Genomic DNA, 12,918 nt, shown 5'->3' on the forward strand with positions numbered 1-12,918 from the left:
AAAAAGCCGCGTAAAAAACGACCTAAGTGCATAAATGAAAATATCGATACAGGCGCGCGATATCGATTTCAATATCGATGCCGTTTTTAATATCGATAAAGCAGATATCGATATTCTATTTTTAATATCGACAACCCTAATTTGACCTTCTGACATAATGGTTAAATTTATTTGATATGGTTGTTGTTTGCCCGTGTTTGCCCCATGTTAAAATTGGAGAGTGACGAACAATTATCTTTGACCAAATTTTTATGTCAAAAAGTGATAAATATTTGGCGCTTGGTCAAAGAGTGTAATACAGGCTTAATACAAATTTCGAAGTTCAGAGAATCCAGATATAACCTACCAATTTACCATTTGATTTCAAACGTCTGTATGTACCTTCGCGCCTCGCAGTTGCGTGATATTCGATAATGCCCAAAGCCCTGATAATTGGTGGCATCAAACCTCAAACATGCATATTTTCGCAGAAACAGCTTTATGTCTCATGGTCACGTGAAAAACAATTGGAATCACATATGAAAAAAAGAAACCCGAAAAATGGTTGGCCATAAAGTATTGCGAGAATTTTTGTTAAGGATAAAACGATATTGTCACTATGCCATGACAATAACGAAAATCAACTGGAAAAGTTCAGTGCGTCTTGAACTGTCCTACAGATCAGACGTTTTTTCGGTTGCTTGCGGACTGGTCTTTGACTGCCTATAGCTTCAAAGTTTGTGTTTTGTCAGTGTGTCTTTTAAAGACTACTTGAAAGTTATTTCCCATCAGTCTTTCTCAAGACTGCCTACTTTTGAGTTTAACATTTGTTTTAACTTTTTTCGTATCACCTGAAATGGCTGGACGGAAAAAGAAACCTCGCATCGCTGCGGGGAGGAAAAGAGAGGCGTCTCTTTCTGACACTTCGAGTGTCTGTAGTGACAATCCTTTTGATATTTTGCCTGAGCAAGAAGCTGCTGAAATGGAAGTTATGAGTAATGAAACTATACAAAATGTAAATTCTTTAAAAAAGGAAAAAGTTCCACCTATTGTGGTAACTATTTCTTCCGAATTCAATATTTTCAAAAAGGAACTTTCAACGTTTGTTTCTGACGTTAAAGTTACCTATCAAATTGGTCGTAGAGGCGAATGCCGCTTATTAGCTGACTCTATAAAGGGTCGTTATCGTCTTATTCAGTATTTAACTGAAAAGATGTATAAATTTTTTACATATGACACGAAGAGCGCCAAGCCGTTCAAGGTCGTATTGAAAGGTCTCAGCAACGATCAAACCGTTGATGAGATCAAACTTACTTTAACAGAATTACTTGGCATAGCCCCTACCCAAGTAATTCTAATGAAACAAAAATCACGAGGCGAAAACAGTCAGAGAACTGGAATTTCCCTTGTTAATTATTTAATTCATTTTAACCGTAATGAGGTTAACAACTTAAAATTTTTTGAAAAAGCACATGCTTTGTATAATGTGCGTGTAAAGTGGGAAATTTATAGGAAGTATGGCGGAGGTGAAAAGCATATCACCCAATGCCGTACTTGCCAACGTTATGGCCATGGTTCCAAATTCTGTAACATGGACCAAAAATGTCTTAATTGTGGAGACTCTTCTCACAAAAAGGACACATTTCCTGTGAAAGAGAGTAAAAATTTTTTCTGTGCGAATTGTAACGGCAACCATATGTCAAATTTTATCAATGCCCAGTCCGTTTAGCAATTGTTAAAGTAAGGCAAGGTAAACAAAATTCAATTTCTCAATTAAAACCAACTTCAAAACAAAATTCTTCAAGCGTACCAGTGACGCATACTTTACCTACTCCTTTGCATACCCGTTTAACATATGCACAGGTTACAGGTAGTTAGAACATTATACCGCCTAGTGTTGGTAGTTCGAAAATGACCGTTAATATGGGTAAGCAAAACACGCTAGAAAATAATTGTACACCTATTACTCCAGCTAAAATTGCTGCCGAAAATATTTTTTTTAATGACAACTGCCTGGGGCCTATTACGGCAGGTAAACTTTCTTTTTTGCAACAGGCAATGTTCGATCTTATGAACGCCATGTTGCAGGCAAAATCAATGTTTGAAGCCATTCAAATAGGCACAAATTTTACTATTAAAATATATTATAATATATTATATTATTGCTCGCTCATTAAAGGCCAATGAGAATGAGCTTTTTAATTTTTTAACAGTAAATAATGTGCATATTGCAATTATAACTGAAACATTTTTGAAACCTAACATAAAATTAAAATATGATCCCAATTACGTGGTTCATAGATATGATAGGATTCAGGGCTCCGGCGGTGGAGTTGCCATTGTTATTCATCGCCGAATCAAACATCGTGCTCTTCCCCATCTTGAGACGAAAGTTATTGAAACTTTGGGAATTGAAGTTCAAACTGAACTTGGAATTTTATTTATTGCCGCAGCATATTTACCATTTCAATGCACACGCGAGCACAAAAATTATTTTAAAGGTGATTTACAAAAACTCACCAGAAATCGTTCGAATTTTTTTATAATCGGCGATTTTAACGCTAAACATCGTTCATGGGATAATTCTCGAGGTAATTCCAATGGCAAAATTTTATTCAATGATTGTTCTTCAGGATACTATTCTATTTTGTCTCCGAATAGTCCTACATGCTTTTCTTCTGTAAGAAACCCTTTAACAATTGATTTGGTGCTAACAGATCAAAGTCAGGTATGTAGTGATTTGATCACACATGCTGATTTTGATTCTGACCATCTTCCAATAACTTTTTCTTTATCCCATGAATCAGTTTTAAACCCTATGAGCTCTGTTTTTAATTATAACAAGGCTAATTGGGAAAGATACAAAACTCATATTGAGAGAAATTTCAATAATGAGCTTGATTTGCAAAACGAAGTGAATATTGATTCCGCTTTGGAAGCATTAAAATGTGTAATTGTTGATGCCAGGAATTATTCTGTTCCAAAGGCTCAAGTGAAATTTGATTCACCAATAATTGACGAAAATCTTCAACTTCTAATTCGTTTGAAAAATGTCCGCAGACGTCAATATCAACGTTCTCGTGACCCTGTTATGAAAACTTTTTAAAAAGATTTACAGAAAGAGATTAAACATAGATTTACTCTTCTGAGAAATCAAAATTTTGAGACTAAAGTTGAAAAATTGAAACCATATCAAAAACCTTTTTGGAAGCTGTCGAAGATTCTTAAGAAACCTTCAAAGCCTATTCCAGTTTTGAAAGATGGTGAACGTTTTCTTGTATCCAATGAACAAAAGGCTCAAAGACTTGCTCAGCAGTTTGAGAGTGTTCATGACTCAAATTTGAATTTTGTGAGTCCAATTGAAAATGAAGTCACACGTCAATATGATTTAATTTCTTCCCAGAATTTTTTACCTGCAGAAATAATTGAAACAAACTTGAATGAGATTAAAATTATTGAAAATTTCAAAAATATGAAAGCACCTGGTGACGATGGAATCTTTAATATACTAATCAAACATCTCCCTGAGAGCACAATGGAATTTTTAGTGAAAATTTTCAATTGCTGCTTCAAAATTGCATATTTTCCCAAATTATGGAAAAATGCAAAAATTACTCCAATTTTCAAACCGGATAAGAACCCAGCTGAAGTTTCAAGTTATCGACCAATCAGTTTGCTTTCTTCAATAAGTAAACTGCTTGAGAGAATTATTCTGAACAGAATGATGTCACACATCAACGAAAATTCAATTTTTGCAAATGAACAGTTTGGATTTAGCCATGGGCATTCCACAACTCATCAATTGCTCAGAGTTACTAATATGATACGAGCTAACAAATCTGAAGGTTATTCCACTGGAGCTGCTTTTTTAGACATAGAAAAAGCATTCGACAGTGTTTGGTATAAAGGTTTGATTGCGAAATTGCAAACTTTTAATTTTCCAATTTTCCTAATCAAAATTTTAAAAAATTATCTTACTGATCGAACTCTGCAGGTTGTCTATCAGAATTCAAAATCTGATAGATTTCCTGTCAGAGCAGGTGTACCTCAAGGTTCAATCTTGGGTCCAGTCCTGTACAACATATTTACTTCAGATCTTCCTGATTTGCCTCCAGGATGCATTGTTCTGCGATGACACAAGCATTTCCGTAAAAGGAAAAAGCCTTCGTGTCATATGCAGTCGATTGCAGAAAAGTTTAGATATTTTTTCTTCCTACTTGCAAAAGTGGAAAATCTCTCCCAATGCTTCTAAAACTCAAATGATAATTTTTCCGCATAAGCCTAGGGCTTCTTTCCTCAAGCCAAACAATAATCACGTTGTCAAGATGAATGGGGTTATTTTAAGTTGGTCCGACAAGGTTAAGTACTTGGGACTAATTTATGATAAAAAACTTATTTTCAAAGAGCACATTGAGAGTATACAAGCCAAGTGCATCAAATATACGAGATGTTTATATCCTCTCATTAACAGGAATTCTAAACTTTGTTTAAAGAACAAACTTTTGATTTACAAACAAATTTTTAGACCAGCAATGCTTTATGCTGTACCGATCTGGTCAAGTTGCTGATCAACAAGGAAGAAAACGCTCCGAAAGATTCAGAATAAAATTCTAAAAATGATTTTAAGCGTCCTCATTGGTTTGGTACACTCGAATTAAATAGACTTACTGGTGTTGAACCATTAGAAACTATGTCAAATAAAATAATTAACAATTTTCGACAAAAATCGTTGCAATCCTCAATTGCTACGATAAGCTCTCTTTGTAGCCAATAAGTTAGCAATTAAGTTAGTTGTAAGTTTACTTCCCCTCATCTGACAAGTAGGTTTAAATCCCTACGAATAATAAGTCCTAATTGCGAGAGCGAACAAATCCTAACAATGAAAATTACAAATTTCTAATAGTGTTGAGAAGTCACCATTTGTGATTGGACACACATACTCATTATTTACTAATATTTATCATAAATACTTAAGCTACTAACAAATCCCCCCCTTAAAAAAAAAAAAAACTGGAAAAGTTATAAAACATTAAAAACCAACCCTTGATATTTCCCGCCCTTCGTTGAAAGAATTGCTAGTTTGTTGTGAAACTGGGTGACGCGAGGTAGTTAACAAATTAAAGCATCGTTATCAAGATAACATACTTACTTATATATAAAAGATACTTCTTTTTTCTCTTTGATTCGACCCATTATCGCGCATTTGGCACCTCAAAAATAGTTAGTCGCGCATCGTAACTTTTGTTAATTGGTATACCAATGCCCCATGCATTGAACGTCGACAGCTGTCTGGCATGTCTTTCTTGCTTGCGTCGTGAGTTGCGGGGTCGTTTCTTTATTCCAGGGGAGGGTGTGCTCTGACCCAGTGGAATAAAGAAATTCGTTATCAGTTGTACGTTTTTCCCTTTTTCTGCTAGAATGACTCTCTTGCGTCTATGGGTGGTTAAAGAATTTAAAATATGTTGACAGCGTAAATGTGGATGTGTGTTGATTGTACTGTTTGGTTTGCCGCAGTAGAACAACGAAAAGAACCAGGTACGTGACATAGGGCAGGAACGCGAACGGTTTTGCATGGGACAACGGTTGGATGGCTTGGAAAGGTATAGCCAACACTACTGTGGTATGTAAGGTAAAATCGGTAATATGAACCGTTGGAACCTCCAGTCCAGAGTAAATTTGTTCATCTGTGACTTTGGTCTTGTCAGGTTGAATTGCTCCTGGAAGTTTTGACCTTACATTCATTATATAACTTGGGCCTAGTGCAACAGTAACCAATAAAACAATCCGAAACCAAACTTGGAATCTATCAGATAGCCGTAAGGCTGCAGTGTCGAAGTAAGCAACATGGCTACGCTTTTCTGTAATGCTGTTAGATTCCGCTCAAAGTCCCAGCCTTAGATTCCAGCGTATTAACGCTACAGCTGGGCATATAAAAAAAAGAATAATTCTAAGCGATTTTTGTATTGGTTTTAGTTGTAAAACGTAGCGTAGGCAGGTCAATAGAAGTGTAATGCTTGGCAACACTAAAGATAGAATATCAGAAAGTCAGGAAATATACGAATCCCGAAAGGAAGTTGATCGGTTGACAACAACATGAGCTCGAGATGCGACGACGTTCGACACCTCATATATTTCAGAATACAATGAATGTATTGTCATTTATACACTTAATTTCCATAGTCTTTAAACGAGTCTTGGACAAAAAAAAAGTAAAGTAACTTAAACACTCATTTGAGAGAAAAATACTAATCGAATATTTTGAAATACTACTACTTAATAGGTTCAAGGTCGAATTTACTACCGAACAGCTGCATTGCTGCCACTACCCGATGGCAAATGTCATTAAAGCGACAATTCTGACAGGAAACTACAGAGGAGAAGTCGAATTAATCCCGCATATTCCGATTACTCCTACCGACTTGCCGTTTAATTTTAAACGTCTACAATTTTCTGTGCGTCTCACATTCGCGATGACTATTGATAAAGCCCAAGGACAGTCACTGAAAATTTGTGGCATAAACCTCGAGTATTCATGCTTCTCACCTGGACAGCTCTATGTCGCATGTTCACTTAACCCCGACCCCGACACTGTGGAATATATTGAACTTAGTGACTAGAACCACCTTGACCACCTTCACATGTTCCGAATGTCCCGAATTTTAAGCTTGAATTATTTAGAATTTTAAGGCTTTTCATAAAACCTGTTCCAGTAAGAATGGCCAGGCAGAAGGGTATTACTATATTTGCATCAAACTAAGCTTTTGAATGCAATTTCAGAACAACGATGCAGTTTGTAAGAATTTAGAATATTTAAAAGAATGACTCTTTGTTTTCAGAAATGTATTGAAATTATTTGATTGCGATTGAAAGGTGCTTTATAATGTTCAATGAAATAAAAACTAAGAATTTAACGAGGGCTGGCTTGAAAAAAAAACTAAAAACTAATCAGAGCTAAAACATATTTTGAGAATGTTTTTTTAGTAGCAGTAAGATATTTCAGTTTCTCAATACAACAGTCAATAAACTGATGGCGGCGGTAAGTTTGCCGTGTCAGCTAGTAGTTTTTATAAAAAAATAGATTTTCAAAAAGTGAGGTTTTTTAAATTTTTTTTTTCAAAAAAAAAAAATATTTTTCAGACTTATTTTTTGAAAAGACAAAATTATTATCTACAACTTTGCCGAAGACGTCACACCGATCAAACAAACCGCTTTGACTCTGAAAATATTTGTAATCATCAATACCTTCCCAAAATAGCTTTTTCGTTCCAAAAAATTGAGCCAATAGCACAAAATGTCATCTTTTGACCAGGGCCGGATTTACGTGCTGGGGGCCCCCTTTTCTTAAAAAATTTAAGTTAGAAAATTTTAAATTTTGAAACGACTAGAGCAGGGGCGACTCGTGGCTTTTGAACCTGCCTGTTCAACTACAAATTTAGAAAATCGCAGTTGGAGGAAGTAACTTCAATCATGTCCGTGTTAACACACAAGTCATACTATTTGTTAGTGTTTGAGAGCGAAACTTAAAATCAATAAAATATAATATTAAATTTGCGTTTGGAATATATTTTTCGTCAGGCGTACCCCGTGTGCATTGCACAGGTTGCACCTATGGACGAGTCGCCCCTGATTGAAAAGGACATTAATGTCAGTAGCATTTTTAATGTAATGAAAGAGAAAAACATCACAATTGTAAAAACTTTTGAACTTATAAGGAGTTGAACTTTGGATGGAAAACTCACAACATGTCACAAATATTAGATGCGTAATCAATTTATCGCTGCTTTTTTTTAATAAAAATGCAACTCATAAATCATTTCATATATTGCCCATCGCTAGTCACAACTGTGTCCCATCATTTTGACAGAGCTTGAATACCGTTACGATACAAAGTGTTAGTCTTTTGAGACCATTCACGAATCAAACCATTTTCGATGTTTTCATAGGAGCAGAACTACTGATCAGTCAGACCGTGTGCCTTCGAACAAGCAATAATCGGACGGTGCAATATGGGTGGGAATATGGCGGGTTAGCTAGTACTTCCCATTTGAACGTTTCTATGTGAGTTTTAACCACTTTGGCAGCATGAGGCCGAGTGTTGTCATGCAGTAGGATCACTTTTTCGTGCCTCTCCGATTCAAGGGTTAAACGCATCAATTGGAGTCGATACCATTCCCCAGTGATGGTTTTGCTCGGTTTCAACAGCTCATAATAAAGAACACCGACCTGGTTCTGCCAAATACACAGCATAACCTTCACAGTGTGTACAGTTATTTGGCCGAGCCAACGGCGTAAGCACACGATCGGTCTGTTCTAATGACATTCTTTTCTTTGGGCTGCTGTATTAAATCCATTTTTCACTACCCTTTTTTGCCTCAAGAGAAGTTATTTGCAGCCGAAAAAACGATGCTTTGTTCCTTGTTATTAAATCACTCCCAAAACATGCAATCGCTTGTGAATGGCTTGACGGGTAACCTCTAATACCGAAGCAAGCTGTTCCTGCGATTGGCATGAATCCCAATTGAGCAATTCCTACAATTCAGCGTCTCGCGTACACGAACGCGGTTAGTAAATATCGTGTTCAGACTATACATTTTATCGCCAGGTGCTTTATATTTTCTTTGTTTTGGTTTCAGTTTTTCAATTAGAAAAAAATAAAAATAAAATACATTCTCGCCGAAAAAAAAAACAAAATTATTTCGATCGAATTTGCTGACCCCTTGGTCACCTAGAGGCGAAACAGTTTTCAGAAAAGTTGAAATTTCAGCAATTCTTGATGTATTATTTGAGCTATATCTCTAAAATTTGTTATGTAAAGTACTACAAGTAGCACTTTTCTGTAAAGAGGAATGATAGGGCTTTCATTTGAAGTAATCAGAATTTGGGCCGCTATCTTGGACTATATCAGAAAAATGCAATTTCGACCGTGTTCGCAACTACCGATTTTCGATCTGAGACCAGCATTGAAAAGCTGAGAAAATGCTATAAGATGCAAAAAAATTAGGTGAGCATCAGTGTTAACCCATCAATAGAACCTATTTTCCAAGCGGAGTTTTAAAATATTCAACGTACACCGCGTACAGAGCTTTTACTACCTCTTTACTGCCAGTAACCGCAAGTCAGTCCTGTCTGTAATTTTGTCAATTTTGAGTTAGCATCGGATTTCGGCCAATATTTGAGTGTATTTTCAGATGTACCGATAAAAAAATAGTGGTTTGTTCAACAAAAGTGGAATCAACATCAAGTCGAATTGTCCCATCATGAAAAATAACCGCATGTCAGTCCCATTCAAGAAAAAAAACATGCATCATACAATAAAATGGATGAGGAGTGGAGAAGAGAAGTTTGATATGACCGTTTACATGAAAATATGCTATCTAGTAACAATTATCAATTATTAGAATTATTTTTAAGTTTGAATTGGTGATAAATTTATGTGCAGCAATTTCCTGCTAATACGAATTCAAGTCCTTGTTCCGTGGATCTATCCGGAAAATCTTCAGTATCGAAAAAAACTTCCATCAGAATCCAGAGAATCGTTCCAAGATATCTTCAAAGGTGATGCTCGAACCTCAAACGGATTTTGATCATCTTGACATTTGTTGTCAAATGAGCCAACTGCAGCCTCAGCTTCAGTTCCTTCACCCTAATCCTCTCTGGTGAGCTTTCATCGGTTCCGTACATCATGAGATTTTCCAGCGCCGACATTTTGTTCTTATGGACATACACTTCCGAACTGCGAAGGATTGACGGCTTTTCACGGCAAAGAATAACACCACGTCAATACGCTCTATAGCATCAACATAGCAATGTGACTGACTTGCGGTCACTTTTCTCTTCGGTGTAGAATGTAACGGCATGTCAGTCACACTCAAGGTTTTTATCAAATCAATGATTTCAGTGGTTTTTACAACGTAAATAGTGCTAGCCTGCGAACTATATTTTAGCATGAATATTGTCAAAATAATTCATCTTAAATAAGTGATAACTGAGCGTGGATAAAATATTTTTCGAAGCTGTTTTCTCGATTTCACATTTTTACAGATGAGACTGACTTGCGGTTACCGGCAGTTTAGCACAACACAATTCATAAATATTATGTCATATTACACAAAAAAAAAATGTTTGCTAAAAACGTAATTTACCGTGCTTGAAAGCAACAAATTCTTTATCGGACGACGCTCCAGTATGTCTTTTCCATGTCGCGAAGCTTCGCTTTATTTCACGCCCTAAGCATGTCATCAGCCAGGCTTTTTCCACGCGGACAGACTTCGACATCGACATCCCCACATAGCTCATACAGTCGTGACTATATCTCGAACTAGTTGTTAGGCACGTTTTATGGTTATTGATTATGCGGGTCGTCTTCAGAGCGACAGAACCAATCGCGTTAGGTTGTTTAAACTTAGAGTGGCGTTTGTGAACTATTATAAAACTCTCGATGCGCTTCAGCCGCCGGTTTCATTGAATTAAAATAAAAAGGGTAACATTCCCCGCAAATGACGATTATTGGAAAATCAGACATTTTCCCTCAACTAAAATATATGACGCCACAATCAAATCTCTAGTGTCGAATCGGTTTGTTTACCATGTACAGACCATGTTCAATTTTGGCAACACGTCCAAATTTAAATTTTTTATGATGCCTACCGGACCTGAAGAGGAAAATCAATAGCCAATTATATAACCAAGCCGAACCGTGATGTCCAATGCCTACCAGACTGAAGCGAAAATTCAATTCAACGCTCAAGGTTGCTGGTGGCAACACATCCAAAGTTTCTTTGTTGCCGAAATGGAACCGTTTCAAAAACGAAACGTGCCAAAATCGAACGAGGTCTGTATTTCAATTTGGTCCATCACGTTTAGGACATGTCACAATTGATCAGAACTTGCTCCTGGCGCCATCTGTTGACACACAACGAGAACTTAGTTGCGCACCTAATGTTAGAAATGTTTATTGACATGTGAAGTGTAATTTTTTTCTGCTTGACTCGCACCAAATTAAAACATAAATTCTCTCTGCAAGAAAATATTTGCAGATGTTGAAGGAACAACGAACATTTTATTGAAAAAAAAATATTAATTTACAGGCGAATTGAGCTCATGCTCAAAATATCAAAATTTTGCATGTATTATATGTATAACTAGTTGAACGTTCCCGGCGATGCTCGGGCTCAAAGGTTTCAAAGATAGATTTTTTTTATATTTCATTGCTGCATTAGCTCAACTCACTTCAAAAATATAATTCACATCTTATACTTCCATCATCACTTTAAGTAGGATATCGAACGTCTTCGGCCCCTTTTTGCATAAGATTGCTGCAAAAAAAAACTGCCGAAGAAAACCATTGACGAAGACGTTCGATACCCTACTTCAATATTCTGAGAACGCACAGAACGGAAATACCCAGATTTGATTGTTTTTTGTGATTTTGGGCTGATTTACAGAAACTGAAAGTCACCATTTTGGATTTCAAAATGACGTATGGAGTTCCACTTTCGAAAGTATTGAAATTGTTGGCCAAATATCACTTTAGAAGTCATAAATTTGCATGTTTCACGTTGTTTTGTGAATAATATCTCAAATTTAGTAATCAGAAACTTGTTATTTTTCTTCAAATGTCTTTTCTGAACGTTAACAAACATTGTAATGAAAAAAAAACACGTGTCATCGCTATAAAATGACGTATGGAGTTCCACTTTCGGAAGTATTGAAATTGTTGGCCAAATTATCACTTTTTCCTGAAACCGGAGGTCGCCATTTTTTAATCCACAAAACTTCGTAGAAAATAAGAAAATAAAAGATTTTTTATGCTTAAGCTGCCTCTTAATCGATATTCAAACCAATGAATCGTAACCTGTCCTCCAGCTAAATGTCCCATGAGTTCTAGTTTGGATTAACGTAAAAAAAAAGTAAAACAGTAAGGTTAAAAGCTGAATGACCTTCTGGTTAAAGGCTCTCTAATAAAAATCAAATTCAAATTCAAAAGTACAAAAGTAAATCGAATGCCGTAATATGTAACTATTCACAAAACTACGAAAATATCAGAAATGTAAAATGTTTATGCTCGAGACATGGATTATTCTGCAAAAAAAATTGTAGATGTTGAAAGAACGACGAACATTTTATTGAAAAAAAAAACAAATTATTGAATTTTGATTCAGGGCGAATTGCGCATAAAAAGTCAAAATTTCGCATGTATACGTATAAATTTAAAAAAAAGTATTTTAAGATGATTTTTTGTATTCTGTATGCTGTCTGTGGTCCTCGTGGCTCTGTGGTTAGCGATGTCGATTGGGAGCCAACACACGGTTGTGATATCAGGTTCGATCCCCGATCATGTTGAGAATCTTTTCGAACTGCAATTTTTTTTCGACTCAGCTCTGGGGCACGGTGCACAGTGCGTTGAATGTATGGGAACGCGGGACAAAAATCAAAACAGCCATTCTAGTATTTATTTTCAAATGGTGTGACTGCTACTATTTGCATAATTGGCGAATGTCAAATACGAAATCGCAAAAATGTCTCAAACGCCATTTTTCGTACAAAGGCATAAAATGATAATTTTTCAAGAATATTATCCATTTCGAGATAAAAGGCTTGAAAAACATATTCAAACAGTTTCTAGGCGATGAAAAAGAGACTTAAACGCCATTGTCATTAGTTTTTATTATTATTTTTATTTAATATAAGGTTTTTATAAGGTTTACTGTTGCAAAACATTTAGACATCATTCATCCAGGAATGTTTCATGTGTTTTAAACATAAATTACGTGTTATACATGTAAATAAGGGACAGATGTACAATAAACTGCTCAGTCTTGGTTCCAGAGGTATCATTCAAAAACGCGAATTCCGGTTGAAAGAGCAAACTTGAGCAATGGCAATTGCTTCCAAAGTTTGAAGGATATTCCAAATTAGGGGAAAAAGTGAAATTCAGAG

At 35.9% G+C, this 12,918-nt stretch overlaps 1 protein-coding gene across 5 annotated transcripts in view; it reads right to left on the reverse strand.

Annotated features, from left to right (window-relative positions):
* LOC129716723 (protein phosphatase Slingshot) overlaps nucleotides 1-12,918 on the reverse strand; it is a 66,829-nt gene that overhangs the window by 24,593 nt on the left and 29,318 nt on the right. The gene's annotated exons all lie outside the window — the stretch shown is intronic.

Source organism: Wyeomyia smithii, chromosome 1 (assembly GCF_029784165.1).
Source record: "Wyeomyia smithii strain HCP4-BCI-WySm-NY-G18 chromosome 1, ASM2978416v1, whole genome shotgun sequence".
Taxonomy (NCBI): Eukaryota; Metazoa; Arthropoda; class Insecta; order Diptera; family Culicidae; genus Wyeomyia; species Wyeomyia smithii.